The 21,134-nt window shown below is 44.1% G+C and overlaps 1 protein-coding gene across 7 annotated transcripts in view; it reads right to left on the bottom strand.

Annotated features, from left to right (window-relative positions):
- MAP3K13 (mitogen-activated protein kinase kinase kinase 13) overlaps nt 1-21,134 on the bottom strand; it is a 156,544-nt gene that overhangs the window by 123,255 nt on the left and 12,155 nt on the right. For 3 of the 7 annotated variants that reach the window (XM_065556176.1, XM_065556179.1, XM_005308648.5), the window contains exon 3: nt 6,526-6,618. The exons of the other annotated variants lie outside the window; for them this stretch is intronic. The gene's annotated coding sequence lies outside the window, so the exon portion shown is untranslated. The remainder of the gene's footprint in view (nt 1-6,525; nt 6,619-21,134) is intronic. 7 annotated transcript variants of the gene reach the window in all.

Genomic DNA, 21,134 nt, shown 5'->3' with positions numbered 1-21,134 from the left:
GTCAAGCCTGACCTTAAAAACCTCTAAGGAGGGACAGGAGTACTTGTGGCACCTTAGAGACTAACAAATTTGTTTGAGCATAAGCTTTCGTGGGCTACAGCCCACTTCATCGGATGCATAGAATGGAACATATAGTAAGGATATATATATATATATATATATATATATATATATATATACATACACACACACACACATACAGAGAACATGAAAAGGTGGGAGTTGCCCAACCAACTCTAAGAGGCAGATTCCACCATCTCCCTAGGTATTCCAGTGCTTCACCACCCTCCTAGTGGAAAAGTTTTTCCTAATATCCAACCTAAACATCACCCACTGCAACTTGAGACCATTACTCCTCGTTCTGTCATCTGCCACCACTGAGAACAGTCTAGATCCACAAGATTCATGGTCCCACACATGCCTGGCATAACAAAAGGTATGATTAAAATGTAATTATTTTGGTGCAAGTCTGTTTATGGATACTCCTATTTTGGAGTAAAATTGGCTGCAGTCAGCAATAAACTGACTTAGATTGAGTGATCACACACAGACTTGCACCAAAACAACTATATCAGTTTTAATTCACACCCAAGTATAAAGTAAGTGACAAAGAGTGGATAAAACAAGCAGATGAGACAAGTTAACAAAACAATAGTATGTGAGCTCCTTGAAAATGTGGACAATTCACCACTCAATGGAAATTATCATCCACAGAGGTCATTATGGTCTTTGTCTCATACTATCGGTAAAAATAAATAAATAAAATGTAGAAAGACTGAAGAAGCATTATTGAGGGTACGTTGACATTTGCAAAGTTACAGTGCTGCTCAGAGAGCGCCGAAGGAAAACCGCTGTTATGTGTTCACACTGACAGCTTCCTGCACTAATAGCGTGTTCACACTTGCGGTGCTATTTGGAGCAGTGCTCTCTGAGCAGCTATCCCACAGAGCACCTCTTTCACCAATAAGACTTGTGGGAAGGCGGAAGGGGTCGCGAGGCATCCTGGATCCTGTCCCAATGCCCCATGATGCATTGCTTCACATCCCAGCAATCCCTGTGCTTCCATCCGCATTTGGTGCCATCTTTCAATGGTTTGTGTACTGCACGCCCTGTCCTGCCTCTTTTGGGCTGCAGGAATGGATCCCGAGCTGCTGACCAGTATGCAGCTCACACTGACCAACACGTCACGAGTGGCAGTGGAGTTATTCCTTAAACTACAAAGGCAAGAGGAGTGCAACATTGATCTCACCACGCATACTAGCTACGACACGAGATTGCTTGTGGCATTCACGGGGGTGCTGACCACAGTGGAGTGCCGCTTTCGGGCTCGGGAAACAAGCACTGAGTGGTGGGATTACATCATGATGCATGTCTGGGATGATGAGCAGTGGCTGCAGAACTTTCGCACGAGGAAAGCCACATTCATGGGACTGTGTGATGAGCTCGCCCCAGCCCTGCGGCGCAAGGACACGAGAATGAGAGCTGCCCTGTCATTGGAGAAGCATGTGGCGATTGCACTGTGGAAGCTGGCCACTCCAGACTGCTACCAATCAGTAGCTAACCAGTTCGGAGTGGGAAAGTCGACCATTGGTGTCGTGTTGATGGAAGTGTGCAGGGCCATTAATCGCATCCTGCTCCGAAAGACCGTGACTCTGGGCAATATGCATGACATTGTGGATGGCTTTGCACAAATGGGCTTCCCTAACTGTGGAGGGGCAATCGATGGCACACACATTCCAATTCTGGCACCAGACCACCTAGCCACCGAGTACATTAATCGCAAGGGGTATTTCTCAATGGTTCTCCAGGCGCTTGTGAATGACTGTGGGCGTTACACAGACCTTAATGCAGGCTGGTCCGGAAAGGTGCATGACGCACGCATCTTTCGGAACACTGGCCTGTTCAAGAAGCTCCAAGCAGGGACTTTCTTCCCTGATCAGAAGATCACCGTAGGGGAAGTCAAAATGCCCATTGTGATCCTGGGAGACCTCGCCTACCCCTTAATGCCGTGGCTTACGAAGCCGTACATGGGGCAACTTGACAGCAGCAAGGAGCAGTTATACAACAGGCTGAGGAAGTGCAGAATGACTTTTGAGTGCATTTGGCCGTTTAAAAGCCCACTGGCAATGCCTGTATGGGAAGCTGGACATGGCCGATGACAATATTCCTATGCTTATAGCTGTGTGCTGTATGCTCCATAATATTTGTGAAGGGAAGGGTGAAAGCTTCACTCAGGGCTGAATCTCAGGGGTTCAGCACCTGGAGGCTGAGTTTGAACAGCCAGAGACCAGGGCTATTAGAGGGGCTCAGCGCAGGGCCATAAGGGTTAGGGATGCTTTAAGACAGCAATTTGAAGCTGAAACCCACTAATATTTGTTGCTATGCTTGGGATTGCAGTGTTTGTAATGCTAGGAGGTAATTGGTGCACATGATGCAAGAAGGGACCTTTACATAATTGTATGTTGCTTTGCAGTGTTCTTTTTGCTTTCACTTAATAGAATAAAGAATGCTTTCAAACAAACAATTCTTTTATTGAAAGACAACAACCAGAGGAGAGAGTCAAACGAAAAAAAATCAGCAGCAGGGAGGGTGATGGGGAATGACTGAAGGGAAGGTCTCAAAAGGAGGAGGGGTCCCTGGACGGCTACAGATTTGTGTATGTCCAGGGATCACACCCAACCTTCTCCTTTGGAGTATGATGCAACGGGTGTTGTACTTCAGCAGGGCCAAACTGCAGAGGGATGGGTGTTGAGTGCAGTGGGTAGTAGGAGTCCACATTGCTGGACTCTGAGGAGGGAGGAGTGGAATGCTATGGGTAGAGAGTGGAGCCAGGAGGTTGATAACAGTGTGCTGGTGGTGTGTATGGGGGGGTGCATGGGAAAGAGTTTTGTGACAGCGGCTGCAGGGGAGAGAGGGCGGGCACGGAGCTGCTCGGTTTGAAGAGCTAGTATCGCCTGGAGCATGTCCGCTTGGCGCTCCATAACTGTTAAGAGCTGCTCCAAGCCTTCTTTCTGGTGTGCCACATTCTCCTTTCAATCCCTCTTCTTGCTGTCCCACCACTCCTTTCATTCTTTTTTCTTGGTGGCGGAGTGCATCATAACCTCACGCATAAAGTCCTCCTTAGCTCTTGGAACTTTCTAATTCTGCGCAGCCATTCTGCCGTCGAAGACAAAGAGGGAGACTGTGCTCCCAAGGTCATCTCTGTGAAATTTAAATGCAACATTTCACAGAAGCAGTATTGTTTGCAACACAGACAACATTGTTTCAGTGCTTTAAAACACAGCCAGTACTCACACACCTGTCACTAACTGGCTGACCCCAGGCAAGCACACGAGCTACAAGACCCCCAAAATGGTGAGTTGCTGCAGGGGCAGTGTAAATCACTGTTCCCAGACCCTGCTGTACACTGGGCACGTGGCTCTTGGGGAGAGCCAGCCCTGTAGGGTGGGCCTGATAATCATTCCTGTCCCCACACTTTCCACAGGAGGTGATCATTATGGAAGATATCTTGCTGCTGAGGGTGAGCAGGGAATCAAGGGAGGATCTTCTCCAAGCCTGTGGCTTCCAGCCTGGCACCTATGCGACTTGCCTGCGTGCAGCAATGGTTCCCTCACCCGTCATGGCAAAGTGGCACAGGAAAGTTACAGTTAATGGGGCAAGAAACAAAGTAGCTCTGTCGAGGAACCTGCAGCAGCCGATTGCCCAGTATCTCCATGAGAGTTTCCTGGAGATCTCGGAGGAAGATTCCCAGGAAGTGAGGGAGTCTATCAACAGTCTGTTCCGCTGCTCAGACTAGGCATGAGGTGGGAGACAAGCCTGCTTTCTGCAACCCTCCTGCCCCCCACAACTCGCTTCAGCAATTCCCAAAATTAGATCCACTTACCAGGGGCCTCCTCTCCTGTTTGCGCTTTGACAGGCTCCAACTATTGTGACTGGCTAGGCTTCTCCAGGGTAGAAAAGAGCTCCTGACTGCATGCATCTCTGGCCTCCGAGTCATCCTCTGCCTCGGGGTCCCCTCCCCCTCTTCATCTAAGATTGCCTCCTCCTGGCTCGGTCCACTCTTAACTGGCATGCAAGCCAACGAAGTATCCACAGGGTCCTTCGCAGTGAAGGTGGGGTCACCACTAAGTATCGCGTCCAGCTCTTTGTAGAACCGGCAGCTCGTGGGCACAGACCGGAGTGGCGGTTTGCCTCCCGCGCCTTGTCGTAGGCGTTTCGCAGCTCCTTCACTTTGACCCTGCACTGCAATGTGTCCCGGTCATGGTCCCTTTCTATCATGCATCTAGAAATCTGTCCAAAGGTATCATCATTACAACTGCTCGAGCACAGTCACTGCCTCCTCTCCCAAAATGCCCATGAGGTCCAGCAGCTCAGCATTGCTCTAAGCGGGGGATCACCTGGTGCGTGGAGCAGGCATGGCCACCTGGAAAGATGCATTGAGACCACTGCACGTATCACCGAGCAAACAGGAAGGGGACTTTCAAATTTGCAAAGGAATGTACGGGGTGGGGCTGACAGTTGGTCACCTGAGAGCAAGGCAGAAGAGTTCAAATTGTCGGAGAAAAACAGAGTTCTCACTCTCTTTTTTGGGTGCAACAGATCAGATACTTTATTCTCAAGCAATTGCATAGAGGGAGAGAGTGCACTAGGACACAGGGTTTCCCACTCCTAGGCTGGTCTCTCAAAAGATAAACAATTAAGGCATTGAAATCCCCTTCAAATCCCTGTCAGTTCTTGCTCTACTTCCACAAAACTGATGGCCAGAGAGGTGAGAACAGGCATTGTGGGACACCTCCCGGAGCCCAATCGCAGCGCTGTAGTCACCACGGTATCTACACTGGCACCACAGCACTGTAGCCCCAGTGCAGAAAGCTCTACGCCTCTCGTCCAGGTGGTTTTTTTAGAGCGCTGCATCTGTGCAGTTTCTGCGCACTAAGTGGCTTGGCAGTGTGTACACCTTGGGAGTTACAGCGCTCAAAGCTGCTTTACTGTGCACAAACTTGCCAGTGTAGACAGGGCCTGAGATAAACCTGATTACACTTCCTACAGTAGTGTACCTACTCTAGCTGGAAGGAATTGTACTTATTAAGAATTATAAAAAGTTAGATGGTATCACTATAATTTGGGTTATTGTATTAACTGCAATGAGGAGTTTGCAAATGGAGTTTCTTGAAAATGAAAATTAGAATCAGAGTAAAATACTCAGAATGTATACTACTATATTTTAATGCGCTCATTTGGATTAGACGGAATTTTAGAAAGGTCTGTTACAAATTATTTTAAATATAAAAAGATACATTGATATTTATCTAAAAATGTCAAGAATCTGAATGAAAAAGAAAAGTTGTTAATCAATGGAAAGAACAGGTGATTACAGTACACCACACCCTTAAATGTCTCAAGAGGGAAAGTGGAGTATATAGATGAAGCTTTATTTTCCTGCTCCACAAAATGTAAACCCACAGAGATTAAACAAAAATACAAAAGCAAGACTAATGTTAAATTAAATAAAAGCATTATAATAATAAGAAACAAATGATGGATAATGTCAGTATAGTTCTAAATACAGTTAAAAGACAGCCCAGGAATATAGAAAATTAAGAGCAGTAGACTGTAAAGAGATTCTTAAAAACAATGGAGGATATAAATGCTGGAAAGTGGCAACATGCCATTAGAATTTTTTTTACGTAAACATTAATGTTTTTCTAGAATAGATTTTAAACATTCAGTCCAGAACTGGTCTGACTCTTGGTTAAGAACCACAGGCACCCTACAGCAGAGCAGACATCACTTGTACCGGCATGTCAGTTAGACCTGCTCCCTAGTCTACCAATGCTTCTGTTTTATGGTTTACCTTTTACTTTACACATGCCTCTTTTAGACCTCATTCCAGCAAGGTGCTGAGAATCTCCAATGCCCATTCAAGCTAGTGGGAGTTAAGGGCACTCAACAACTCACAGGATTGAGTTAAGAACAAATGCATACACTTTATTAAGATATTTAATAAATATAAATTTGCTTACAATGTGCATATATAGTAAACAATGTCATGAATTAACATTTGGATTAATTCCAAGCTCTACAGACTGGAACCAAAAAAACTATTCTATAGAGGCCAATTCAACACACTTGCTGACTGATTGCATTTTTTTTATTCCTTTTTGGAATTAAAAGAAATTCTTTCGCTCTAGCATTTCTTGTCCTAATAAAATATCTTCAGAACTGTTATTACTGTCTGAGTTAAAATACCGTCCCCTGAAAACATGACTTAAAGGAATGGGAAATCAAAAGAGTCACATGAGACAAATAATCTTTGGTGAAATCCTGGCCCTACTGAAATCCTGGCCCTACTGAAGTCAATGGGGTTGCTGCCAATGATTTCAAACAGGGCTATGATTTCTCCCGTGTTCAGTTTTAGATCCCTTAATGATTCTATCTTTCTAACAAGACTATGAAATTAGGTTCATATTCACAATACCACACCCAGTTCCAAACAAAATATTCTATGTAAAAAGAAATACTTACAATACAGGGACAGGCTGCATAAACAGTGTGAAACTACCAGTTGCGGTTGATTTCTTCACAGAGTAAACTTTGTCCTCGGCCAGGCTGTCGTGCCTGGATTGGTATAACATTTGTACACATTAATTTGGCCTGGGGAGTTTCTATCTAACTGAGCAAGGTGGGAGGGTTTGTTGTTTTAACTCCTGGCTGATAACAGCTTATCAGTAACTTCTCAAAGGTCGAGTTCAACACATTTACAGAGCAAGAGATGCAAAGAAAATACAGAGCACGCCTGTGAATCCCGGAACTCTCTCTTCCCCTCAGGGTGGGTCCTTATGAGTTTCCAGGATCCCCTGCTTTTCCCCACACTCCAAGACCCTATTCTGCAGTTACAGTCCTTCTGAGAAAGGCAATATGCAGCTCTCTTCAAAGGCAATGAGCCTCACCTTTGAAGATGGCTTTAGCTACCATTAGGAGGAAACAACATGAAATGCTTCCTTCCAAGGGAGGAGCTTGTTGTGTTTGCTGCATTCCCAGCTTCTGCCAACCCAGGTACTAAGATGAAATCCTGAACTATGACCCAGCATGGCAGTGTAACTGTGTCGTCACCACCACCAGTCTTACAACAGAGTTCCATGCCAGCCCCTTTTAAAAAATAAAAATAAAAAAAAAGTATGCATTTAGGGCCTGATACAACTCTCACTGAAATTAATGGGAGTCCTTCCAATGATTTCAGTGCGTGCTAGACTAGATCCTTAATCAGAGTTCATTATCCACTGCATTTTAGGGTGCCTAACTGATGTAAGAGTATTTTTTATCCATATAAAATTGATAAATAGGAAGGTTCTGCTGAAAATGCCTGGATAGGGACACTTGGGTTCTCAGGGATCATATCTGCAGAACCTAATGTCTCCAGCAGTCCACCCAACTTTGACTTTGTTGACCTTTAGGATGTGGACTAAGGCACATCCTCTGGATGAAGCATTCTGTTGACTTGACTATCAGCAGGTTGAAAACTATAGAGAGGGGTATTTAAATTGTTTTTAATAATAAACTGTTGTAGATATAACATCTAGTTGAATTTAATTTTCATTATATGCCCAGATGCCACAGCAATGGATGCACAACAAACCATTAAACAAGCCAACAGGAGAAGAAAAAAAAAAAGCCACAGATGCCCTCCTTGACCTTTCTCCTCCACCTCCAGTTCTTGTGATCTAATTCTTAGTAGCTGGGTTTGAGTCCTGCTCAAGACCCCATATCAAAGAAGCCTTGGATGATTTTCAGCACATTAAACAGGTGAATGCATTACTACACAAGATACCTACCCAAAATGGACTGAAATTATCAGAATTCATTTCGTGCTGGTGTATCCATCAGAAAACAGGCTAAACTCATGATAATTCATTTCTTGATGAGTCAATTCCTGCTTGGGACACCTATCTGGTCTAACTTCTCCACTCCACTGACCAGGGGTCATGTTTGCTGGAAGCCAGTTACATGTACAAATAGCATTGCATACACTGGAGCTCCTCTGCACAATGTTTGACCAGCAATCAACTTCGATGGGTCATCTAGCTCAGTCCCCTGCACTGAGGCAGGACCAAGTATTTTCTAGCTCATCCCTGACAGGTGTTTGTCTAACCTGTTCTTTAAAATCTCCAACGATGGAGTTTCCACAACCTCCCTAGGTAATTTGTTCCAATGCCTAACTACCCTTACAGTTAGGAAGTTTTTCCTAAGGTCTGACCTAAATCTTCCTTCCTGCAATTAAAGCCCACTACTTCTTGTTCTGTACTCAATGGATAAGAAGAAGAATTTATTAACCTCCTCTTTATAACAACCTTTTATGTCTTGAAGACTGTTACATCCCCCCTCAGTCTTCTCTTCTCCAGACTAAACAAACCCATTTTTTTCCCCCAAATCTTTCCTCTCAAGTCATATTTTCTAGACCTTTAATCATTTTTGTTGCTGTCCTCTGGATTTTCTACAATTTGACCACATCTTTCCTGAAGTGTGGTGCCCAGAATGGGACACAGTACTCCAGCTGAGGCCTTATCAGTGATGAGTAGAGTGGAAGAATTATGTCTTGTGTATGGCTCAAACACCCCAAAATGATGTTCATTTTTTTGCAACAGTATTATATCATAGACTCATATTTAGTCTGTGATCCACTATAACCCCCAGATCCTTTTTTGCAGTACTCCTTCCTAGTCAGTCATTTCCCATTTTAAGAACATAAGAATATATGACTGGCCAGACCAATGGTCCATCTAGCCCAGTATCCTGTCTTCCGACAGTGGCCAAGACCAGATGCTTCAGAGGGAATGAACAAACAGGGCCATTACCGAGAGATCCATCCACTGTCGTCCAGTCCCAGTATCTGGTAGTCAGAGGCTTTGGGACACCCAGAGCATGCAGTTGCATCCCTGACCAGCTGATAGCCATTAATGGACATATCCTCCATGAACTTACCTAATTCTTTTTTAAATCCAATTATACTTTTGGCCTTCACAACATCCTCTGGCAACAAGTCCCATAGGTTAACCGTACATTGTGTGAAGAAGTACTTCCTTTTGTTTGTTTTAAACCTGCTGCCTATTACTTTCATTGTGTGATCCCTGGTTCGCTATAAGGAATGTTTTCTAATCCTTTCTTTATTCTTGTGATTCTTCTCTGAACCCTCTACAATTTATCAATATCCTTCTTGATTTGCGGACACCAGAACTGGACACAGGATTCCAGCAGCAGTCACCCCAGTGCCAAATACAGAGGCAAATTAACGGCTCTACTCCTACTCAAGATTTCTCTGTTTATGCATCCCAGGATTGAATTAGCCCTTTTGCCACAGCATTGAACAAGGTGCTCCTGTTCACCATGACCCTAAATCTTTTTCAGAATCATTGATTCCCAGGATAGAGTTGCCCATCCTGGAAGAATGGCCTACATTCTTTTGTTCCTAGATGTACATATTTACAGTTAGCCATATTGAAACATATATTGTTCGCTTGCACCCAGTTTACCAAGCAATTGCTCTCTAATCAGTGACCTATCCTTTTCTTTATTTACCACTCCCCCAATTTGTGTCATCTGCAAACTTTATCAGTGATGATTTTTATGTTTTCTTCCAGTTCATTAATAAAAACGTTAATTAGCGTTAGACCAAGGACTGATTCCTGCAGGACCCCACTAGAAATACACCCGCTCAATGATGTTTCCCCATTTACAATTATATTTTGAGTCCTATCACTTAGCTAGTGTCATTGTTTTTTGTTTTGTTTTGTGTGGGGATGGAGAAGATTCACAAGGCCTTGCTGGAACCTCAGGATCTGTTTATGGAGCCCTAATACCAAGACATGGCAGCACAGATGGCAGCCATGCTGGTTCAGCAGGAGGAGGAGGGACCCTCTCCACCAGGTATGATGGGGGTGGGGGATTTGTTTTTTTAACATGTACTGACAAGGGCTGATTTGCAGGCTCAGGGTATAGAGGAAGAATTTTCTAGGTTTGTATGTTAGTGATTTTTAAAAGGGCAGATACAACTTCATTCAAGGGCACAAATGTTCTTCCCAATCCACAGTCTGCCATGCACACGCATACCCTACTTTTTTATTTATTGGGGGATTTTTAAATGTCAACACTGCTCTGTGTTTATATTATGGAAGGAAGCTCAAGGAAGTGCACCTTGCACTTGGAGTGAAAAGCAGGGAGGTTTGGGATGGTTCTTACTTCCTGAAAGAATTTGTTCCACAGTTTGGAACCAGACCCTGAAAAAGCTTTCTGCTGCACAGGGGAGCACAACGTGCCATTGCACCTGAGGAGCAGAAATATCAACCAGTCTTTATCCCAGAGCTTTAGGCCCCTTTAAATATCCTGGCTCCAGGCCACTGAGTGTCTTGAAAATAAGGACCAAGGCCTTAAACTTGACTCTATATTCTACAGGGAGCCAACACACAGAGAGTGGGATGGATTTGATCTGCTCATAGTAACCCACGTAGCTGAGGAGATGTGCTGCAGCATTCTGTACTAGCTGGAGTTTCCTAAATGCCAAAGGCTTCATGCTTGGGTATATCACACTGCTGTAGTCAAGATGGGAGGTGACAAAAGCATGAATATCTGAGGTCAGGTAATCATCCGTGAGGATGGGACAAAGTTTCCTACTTGATAGAAAGCATTACTTGCAGATATGGCTACATAAAAGCCCCTCACCAGGCCACTCAGTTCAGTTTCTCCATAATCACCCCAGGAGAGAGGGAAAATTGCCATAAAAAAAATCAAGGGGAAATTAATTTCACTAAGAAAGGATTCCTTGCGGGAGTTCTGTCAGACGAGGAAACATGTGCTCTATTCGGTGGAGGCAGAAAGACTGGAAAAGAAGCTATTGGTTCAAATATACCCAGCAAGGAAGGTCTGTCACCATGAGTTAAAATTGTTCAACACAGAAGATCCATAGCAGGATAAATATATTTATCATTACACTGTGTGTTCCCACCTTGAAGCTCTTCAGCTGATGGGATGAGACGATGTGAAAGAACATGGGCAAAACTAAAAGAACTTAAGAAAAAAAAAAAACACTGCTGCATAAGGCTTCCTTATTTTCTTAAATGACATATTTAAAACACAAGAAGAAAGTATATTAGCTTTTAATATACTTGTTAACTGTTCATTTCCGGCTTAGAAAGACACTGAAGAATAAGATCATCCTAGGATTGGAAAGAGAAGAGGTGGTGAGTGGAGGCCTGGAGGATGAGCAAGGAGAAGGCTGAGTGCTGCAAGCCACTTGCTGATCAAGAGCAGCATGGCAGGCACACACAAGGAAGGGAAATGCCCATGGAGAACCACAGGAGGAGAATGTATATAGAATTGAGATGGGAAATGAAACAGCATTCAAAGGCTGCTGGTGTGCAAGGGCCTGTGACCCGAGTGTGATGTGTCATTCCATATTCTTTATGAAAATATGCTTATGATATGAATGACATAACTGAAATATACCTTATGCAAGATGGCTCATGTGAGATAGCACTGGAAAGCTTATGATTTACTGAATGCGATTATCCAATTTGTATGCCTGTATCATTTCTGTATCTGAAGTTAAGAATATTGACTATGTATCTGGTATCAGAGGGGTAGCCGTGTTAGTCTGGATCTGTAAGTCTTAAAGGTGCCACAGGATTCTCTGTGACTATGTATCTGTATTTCAACTATGCTACTTTAGGTGATGTCCACTGCTAACACTTCAGGAAGGAGGAGGATCTGGGGAACTACAGGCCAGTCAGCCTCACCTCAGTCCCTGGAAAAATCATGGAGCAGGTCCTTAAAGGAATCAATTCTGAAGCACTTAGAGGAGAGGAAAGTGATCAGGAACAATCAGTATGGATTCACCAAGGGCAAGTCATACCTGACTAACCTAATTGCCTTCTATGACGAGATAACTGGCTCTGTGGCTGAGGAAAGCAGTGGACGTGTTATTCCTTGACTTTAGCAAAGCTTTTGATACCATCTCCCACAGTATTCTTGCCGGCAAGTTAAAGAAGTATGGGCTGGATGAATGGACTATAAGGTGGATGGAAAGCTGGCTAGATTGTCAGGCTCAACAGGTAGTGATCAATGGCTCCATGTCTAGTTGGCAGCCAGTATCAAGTGGAGTGCCCCAAGGGTCGGTCCTGGGGCCGGTTTTGTTCAATATCTTTATTAATGATCTGGAGGATGGAGTGAACTGCACCCTCAGCAAGTTTGCAGATGACACTAAACTGGGAGGAGTGGTAGATACGCTGGAGGGTAGGGATGGGATACAGAGGGATCTAGATAAATTAGAGGATTGGGCCAAAAGAAATCTGATGAGGTTCAACAAGGACAAGTGCAGAGTCCTGCACTTAGGATGGAAGAATCCCATGCACTGCTACAGACTAGGGACAGAATGGCTAGGCAGTTCTGCAGAAAAGGACCTAGGGGTTACAGTGGATGAGAAGCTGGATGAGTCAACAGTGTGCCCTTGTTGCCAAGAAGGCTAACTGCATTTTGGGCTGTATAAGTAGGGGCATTGCCAGCAAATCAAGAGACGCAATCATTCCCCTCTATTCGACATTGGTGAGGCCTCATCTGGAGTACTGTGTCCAGTTTTGGGCCCCACACTACAAGAAGGATGTGGAAAAATTGGGAAGAGTCCAGCGGAGGGCAACAAATATGATTAGGGGGCTGGAGCACATGACTTATGAGGAGAGGCTGAGGGAACTGGGATTATTTAGTCTGCAGAAGAAAAGAATTAGGGGGGATTTGATAGCTGCTTTCAACTACCTGAAAGGGGGTTCCAAAGAGGATGGATCTAGACTGTTCTCAGTGGTAGCAGATGACAGAACAAGGAGTAATGGCCTCAAGTTGCAGTGGGGGAGGTTTAGATTGGATATTAGGAAAAAACTTTTTCACTAGGAGGGTGGTGAAGCACTGGAATGGGCTACCTAGGGAGGTGGTGGAATCTCCTTCCTTAGAGGTTTTTAAGGTCAGGCTTGACAAAGCTCTGGCTGGGATGATTTAGTTGGGGATTGGTCCTGCTTTGAGCAGGGGGTTGGACTAGATGACCTCCTGAGGTCCTTTCCAACCCTGATATTCTATGGCGGATGACCCATCAGCGAGGACAATGGACTGTGAAATGGACTTGGCCTTCCTGTGAACGCTCCATACTGCCACTGACTCATGGACACGGATACTACAGAGTCAGGTAGTCTTGTCACCTGATACTGAAACATTACCTGGGACCTTTTGTAACTTTCCACTGTAAGGGAAGGGGGGGGGGAGGGCTGTCAAGTTTGGGAAACAAAGGAGTCCCGCCTTATGTAAATCCTATTTAAGGGTGGGGAGGAAGGCAAGCAGAACTCCTCCTCTCCATGGTCTGTCTGCCCAAGAAGAAAGATTGCAAAAGCCACCTGAAGGGAAAGCAAGCGGGGAATCCAGACTGAAACAGGGTCTAGTCTGAAAAGGAATATAACTGGAACTCTGAATCACAGAAACTTTGCAACCTGACTGCAACAATATCTATGGTGAGAAATATATTTGTAACCAATTTCCTTAGTGAAACTAGCTTAGTTTGCATGCTTGATTTAATTTGTTTAGTAATCTGCTTTGTTCTGTTTATTACCCCTTTTACCACTTAAAGTCTGCCTTTTATAGTTAATAAAATTTGTTTTGTTTATTACTAAACCCAGTTTCTGTAATTTCTAACTGGGGGGGCAAGAAGTGTGCACCCCTCTCTCCACATTGAGGGAGGGGGTGAATTTTATAATACATCTTTGGGTCTGCACTCCAAGGGAGGTTGACATCTGAGTGCTGGAGCAAGTCCCTTAAGATGAGTCTTCCCAGAGCTGATCTGCAGCTGGGGGTGGCCCAGCCTGTGTGTGTGTGTTAGAGGAGGTTTTAAGAGCTTGGCTCAGCAAGACAGGTTAAAGGGGGCCCATGCTGGCAGAACAGGTAGACTCAGTGGTCTCTCAGCACAAGTGGACATGGCTTCCCAAGGGGTCCAGCCCATCACACTGAGTTGTTAAAAACAGATGAAAGTAACAAAAGTTCAGTTGACCTGGTATATAAAACTATTGATAAAATAAGTGAAAGATGTAGCCAAAGAAACTAGTACAAACAAAACATGTTTAAACTAAAAGAACAGATTAGGGGTTTACAGGGATTCTGGTAAGGTCACAAAATTGCTGTGGCAACAAATCAAGAAGGCGGTAAAATGATAGGAGAAGAAGGTGTACTGTTGGAGCATCTCTGGTGAAAATCTTATGTCCAGGCTGACTTACTCCATTATAATTTTGTTCACTCCTCCTTCAGCTCTGCCATCTTCCTAGCTAACAACTCTTCTTCTCCAACTTAATTGAATCCCATGTCTTCAATCCCAGCCACCTTTTCGCCATCTTTGATTCACTCCTCAAATCCTCCCTCTCTCCTGCCTCCACTTTTTTCTCTGCATAGGCTCTAGCCAATTTCTTTCAAGAGAAAAGTGACTAAATATCACATGATCTTCCTTCCTCGGCACACCTATGATTCACCCTTCTCCTCTTACTTCCTTGTCACACATGCAGAAATTTCTCATCTGCTGTCTTCTTCTAATTCCTCTATTTGCCACAGTGACCCCATCCCATCTTCTAATCTCCCTTACACCCACTCTCATACCCTCACTCCTCTCCTTAACTGCTCACTCTCCTCTGGCTCTTTCCCCTCATAATACAAGCATGCTTTAGTGTCTCTTATCTTAAAAAATAACCACCACCCTGGATCCCACTTGCCTCTCCAGCTACCACCCTATCTCTAGGCTCATTGAATATGTTATCTGCATTGCTGTTTGGAGTTCTGCTTGTACAATCCGTCAAACATCCCTTGCACTCCACTGAAACTGCTCTCGCCAAAATCTCTAATGACCTCTTCATAGACAAAGCTCAGACCCAGTACTCCATTCTCATCCTCTGTGACCTGACAGCCACCTTCACCACCACTGACCACACTCCTCCTCTTGAAATTTTGTCCTCCCCTTGGCTTCCATTAACCTGTCCTCTCCTTGTTCTCCTCAGACCTCTTTAATTGCTGCTTCAGCATGTTCTTCAGAGGATCCTCCTCTTGCCCTCTAACTTTCTGAGGGGGTTCCACAGTGTTCTGTCCTTGATCACCTTCTCTTCTCCCTCTACACCTTATCTCTGGATAATGTCATTCACAAAACATAAATTCAACTACCATCAGATCTACCTCTCTACTCCTGACTTGTCTCCCATAAAAAAATAAAATCTCAGCCGGTTTCTCTGACATCTCCTCATGGATAATTAGCCATCAGCTAAGATCAATCTTCCACCTAAGCCCTCCCTGCTACCTCCTTTCTTGATGACTGTGGACAACACCACTGTCCTGCCTGTCATGCAGGCCCACATAACCTGGGTATCATCTTTCACTTGGAAGTCTCTCTAGGTCCGCAGATCCAGGGTAAATCTAACATTTGCAAATTCTTTCAGAATAACATCTCTAAGATACAGTCTCTTATCCCTCCACATAGCTAAAACTCTCGTCCAGGCTCTCAGTACCTCACAGCTCAGTTACTACAGCAATATTCTCTCTGGCCTTGACAAATGCAATCTTGCCTCCTCATATCCATTCAGAATGTTGGTGCAAGGATCATTTTCCTAGCCCATCACTTTGGCCATGTCACCCCTGTCCCGACACTGGCTCCCTCTTCTCTACTGCATCAAACACAAGCTATTTTTCCTCACTATCAAGGCTTTTCATGGCCAAACCACACCTTACTCATCACTCGCTATCAAGATGTTGACTCCCCCATCCAATCAGCCAATGATGCCAGCTTCTTGTTATCCTGCAGGCTTGAAAGAAGCTCCCCATAAACATCTGCAAATCCACCTCAACATCTTTCTTCAGTTGCCTCTAAAAAACTGGAGAATGGTTAGGCCATCAATGTGCTGAGAGAGAGCCTGTCATGCTAACCAATATTGTCTCGTCGTCGTCTTCTACTCCCAGTCCATCTGCCTGTATCCATCTGTTGTCTCTTGCCTTATACTTAGAATGCAACAAGTTCTTTTTGTTCCGTGTTTGCACAATGCAGTCTTGGTCCATGTCTAGGGCTCCTAGGACTATGACAATACAAATAATAAATATTAATTTTGATGGCTGATATTGCCACCCCTTTCTAGACATGGCTTTTCCTGAATTAGAGGGGAAAAGGACCATCACATAGCAACTTGATTGTGCACTGGATAGTTTAAAGGAGCTAAATTGAAGGAGAGGAAGTGGACTTCATCATCACAGCTATCAACACCAACTGCTGTGACCAAGGAATGTATCATCACACCACTGGGCGTGATCCTGAAAGACGTCCTGACTAGAGGAGGAGAAGGAGCCAGATGATAATCGCCCCCATCTATTAGGTTTGAATGAATCCTGAACACGTGGCATGTGAACTGCTGCCACCCCTTCCCTAGGGTGATTTTAACTTCCCTATTGTACTACTTCGGTTTCTTTTTTGCTTTCTATCTAGTAAAAGTCTGTCTTAGCCAGCCAAGATAAACCCATCCTTGTAACACTGCTGTAATGAAAAAAAAGCTCTGAATAGTGCCTTAAGCAGCCTGATACTGGTAAAAGTTTTGCCAAGTGCTGAAGGGCTAATAAGACCATATGCTGTGCTTGTTGTTTCCCAGCAGCTGAACAAGAAACAGACATCTGTTGCACTTTCTTTCCTCTCCTCCGATTTTGCCTTGTCTTAAAAACAAACTCATAAGAAACAGGATTGAACTTTATCAAGTCATCCAAAGATGACAGTCAAAACACTTGTCCCCCGCCACCCCACGCCCCACGATAAGGAAAATTAACACCTTGATTAATACTATCTCAGGAATTGTATAGGAAGGAATTTCTAAAAGACTAGACGCTTACAGAGAATAAGGTAAATTATAAGAAAGTTTTACATTTCAGGTGCTTTGACAGTTTGGCCCTTTGTATTGCTCCAGCAGGAGTGAGCCAGTGAACATAACATGAGAACAGCCATACTGGGTCAGACCAAAAGTCCATCTAGCTCAGTATCCTATCTTCCGACAGTGGCCAACACCAGGTGCTTCAGATGGAATGAACAGAACAGGAAATCATCAAATGATCCATCCCTGTCGTCCATTCCCAGCTTCTAGCACATAGAGGCTAGGGACAATTCAGAGTATGGTTTTGCATCCCTGTCCATCATGGCTAATAGTCATTGATGGATCTATCCTCCATGAGCTTATATAGTTCTTTTTTGAATCCTGTTATAGCCTTCACAACATCCTCTGGCAAAGAGTTCCACAGGCCTACTGTGCATTGCATGAAGAAATACTTTCTTTTGTTTATTTTAAACCTGCTGCCTATTAATTTCATTTGGTGTCCCCTAGTTCTTGTGTTATGAGAAGGAGTAAATAACACTTCCTTATTTACTTTCTCCACAACAGTCATGATTTTATAGACCTCTGTCATACTCTGTGTGACCCCCAGGGCACACACAACTGTCTAATATGTAACAAGGGTTTTTGAACTAACCCCTGCAGGGCCTCCCAGATGCTTTCCCTTTAATGGACGGGGCAGAGCGAGATGCTGAAGCTTGCAGAAATCAGTTCCACAGACAACATTTTTGGGGTCCACACAAGCGATTCTGCATTATTATCAGTCTTAAAAGGGCTTTAAGCAGGAAAACAAAAACAATTTACATCCCTAGAAACTAACACATTGCCCCAATCTAAAACAAATGCACCACTACCATGTACCTGAAGACAGAGCAGAAGCCCACTTGGAGCAGCTTTCCCTCTTGAACCCCCTTCTGCTCTGCCACCAGAAGGGGGACAACTCTGCATTTAAAAGGCATGGGGCTTTCTCCTCCCCATGTCACTTCCTCTTTAAGTAATACTTGCCAATCAGCTGATTAAAGGGAAGGGTCACACACTCTCTCTCTTAACTTTAAATAAAATTCAAGCAGCTTTAACTCACCTATTCCTGCTATAAGTATAGTTTTATTAATCTATTAGGATAGTGGCTTCTAGTTCACTCAGTGCTACAACTACTGAACTGACAAGCAAGTGTCAGAACAAACTGGGAAAGTGTAGGTTAGCTCACAATACAAGAGCCTAATGAAGAGGAATGTCTTAGCAATTTTCAAAGTGACTGGCTACAAACTCTACTGAGCCTATTTAAACCCATCCAGCCTACTGGAAACCCTCCACATAACAGGTTTAGCTCATTAAGGGGCTTAAGCTTTTAACTCACGTAAAGAACAACCTGGCAAATTGTGAAGTACAGATAAGTACATTGTGATGTGCTTGCTAAGAAGCAGGGAGTGCACTGCCTATATGCCATCAAGTATAAGGAGTAATGGTAATACTGATCTCCCCTCAGAACACTAAAAGAAGATTGCGCAAATGTGATAAACACCACAACCTCTTAACCAGGACAACTAAAATCAACGTTCAAAGAGGCAATTAAATGGTTAATTTGGCCATTAAACACACCTATCTAGAAGCTTTGATTTAGATTCCTTTTCAGCACTGATGGCTGGTGGTGAGAACCACTTGTAGAGCCTATGTACCTGTCACCACCAATGCAGTGGGATGCTAGTCTTCTGTGGTGCAGCTCTGACTTTTCCAACAGTGTCAAAAAAGAGTGGTTTGATTTCCTAGCACTCTTGGTGTCACATAGTAACTTTCTTTATACAATCTGTTGATGATCACAGCCCTCCAGAGAAAAATGGCAGATGAGGAAAGCAGGTGTCTAGAGAGGAGCAGCTGACAAATCATGGCCTGGCATGCTACCCAATAGATAGGAAATGCCAAGTTAATGGGGATATTAATGTTCACCTCTGCCCTGTACACATATGCATTACAATACAGTCTCAAAATACATGAGCACATGCCATTTTCCCCACAGGAACCATGTCTTATTCACTGCATAGGTAGGATGGTGCTCAGTGAATGTAGCACCTGTCCAGTATTTTATCATCACTGATCAATATGTGGTCCTTGCATCATTCACAGCATGCCAATCAACTCTACTGAATGAAGATGGGATTTAGTCAATACATAACCCAGTTTCATTCACTGTCCAAGCAGCCCAAAGAGGCAGGCATCCTGCGGGAAAAATGGTATGGAATCATGTCTTTAGAGACTGTATAATAATTCATATGCACAGTGGCTCAGTTATGCCTATGCCATTAAGATTGACATTTCCAGAACAGTGCACACTTACTCGGCAACCTCATTGTTCTTCTAGCAAAGAATTTTAATAGAAATATACAGATATGAACTTCTAGCTGGAGTGTGTAATGGAAGTTATAAAGAGGCCTAATTGCTTCCATTATAACCTCCCTTCTTCAGTGCTCTCAATCAGCATTCTGCTTAGTTCCATGAACACCCTCACCGCTCAAACTCCATACACAGTCATGCACAATAAAAAGAATTTTCTCTGGGCTACCTTGAGCTTGTAGGCGGAGTGCAGATTGGAACACTGCTGTAATTAGTAAGATACTTGTTATCTATAGAAATCATGGCATGTGCACCAAGGCTGTCTTATAAAGCCTTACAAAATTCAACAAAATCAAAATAGATTGTGACCCAAAACCAAAAGGCACAGTGCACAGGGAGGCTGGCCTCTTTAAGGGGAGATGAGTCCAGCCCTACCTGTAACACAATTACAGGCAGAGAGAATGAGCTAAGTTACAAGAAGTTCATGTGGCTAAATCAGGCCTTTTGAGGTGAAAAGACATAAGCCTGTGGAGAGCCAGAGATAAGAGAAGGGAGACTCCAGGTAGGAAGCCCTGTTAGGAACTGCTACTTGATAGAGAGCGAGTCTGCTTAGTGGAAAACCTCAGCAGGGACAGGACTAAGAACCTTGCACCAAGGGTTGTGAGGCAGCTAGGAAGGCTGGAAGGAGTACTTGCGTTTTCTTTTGAACTTTGTTAATAAACCAGCCCCCACAACAAGGTGTCACTCAACACATTAAAGCCAATGCTGAAGTTATGAGGAGCCCGAGAAGGGGAAACTGAGGCAGTGGCTAGCCCAAAGCCATCAAGAAGGCAGTGGTGCTCCACACAGACAGAGAAAACATGGCCAACTTTAAACACAAATGCTAAAACTTTTGAAAGTTACACACAACTGAAAGACACTTTTAAAATGGGAACACTTATGCAACTTTAACTACAGGCATTGCTGTGTCAGGAACACTACATTTTATATTTTTTTCCCCACAACTCTGAGAACCAAAAAACCTCTTATGTATTTGAACACACTCTTTACAGGAGTGGAGACACAATACAAGTAGTTGGCCATTTTTTCATTCAAAGAACTCAAAAATACTACAGTCAGCAACGGATAGTTTTATTTCCAGTTCTTCACCACAAGCTCTCACTACAAAAATATATCCATACAAAGACTTTTCTGTAAACATGATTCAGTCTCATTTTTTAAATACTTGCTTCTTTCATGCTGTGAGTTACCTTATTTGTGCATCTCCTTGGCAAAAAAAACCAAAGGTCAAGGTACACAGATACACAGTGGCGGATATGCCTCAATGATTATGTCACATGAAACAAAGTTCTATTGAAACCCCACAAATAGATATTTCTGAAATAACAGGGAAATTCCAGCAGAGGCAAAGTTCAAGGGTAATAGTACTGCACTTAAGTATATATTCCTTTGCTTCTGTTTCTATGGCAATACACAAGAGGTGGTTGGGGGTGGAGGGGACCAAAAAGGTTACTTATACTTAAGGCTACAATTTAATTGGGTATTTTCAGTAAAAGCCATGGACAGGTCACAGGAAAAAAACAACAACAAAAAATCAGGGCCCCATGACCTGTCCATGATTGACTCTTGGGGGTGGAGGAGGAGCACTGCAAGGGGGAAAGCCAGGGACTCGCTGCGGGGGAGGGACCTCATGGGGGCCTGTTACTGCTCCAGCCCCGCCTAAGGGGGATCCCCGGGGGGGGGCACCGCCAGGAGGGGGAGGGCGCCCCAGGGAAGGAAGAGCGTCCAGGGGAGGAAGGGCGCCCTGGGGGGAACAACAAGTGCTGCCAGAAGGGGGGGCCACCAATGCTCCGGCCACCGCCAGGAGGGGTTTGCCCAAGGGTCAACCCC

The sequence above is a fragment of the Chrysemys picta genome, chromosome 9 (genome assembly GCF_011386835.1).
Source record: "Chrysemys picta bellii isolate R12L10 chromosome 9, ASM1138683v2, whole genome shotgun sequence".
In the NCBI taxonomy this organism is placed as follows: Eukaryota; Metazoa; Chordata; order Testudines; family Emydidae; genus Chrysemys; species Chrysemys picta.
Note: the sequence above shows the minus strand (reverse complement) of the source record. Positions and strands in the feature narration are given on the sequence as shown.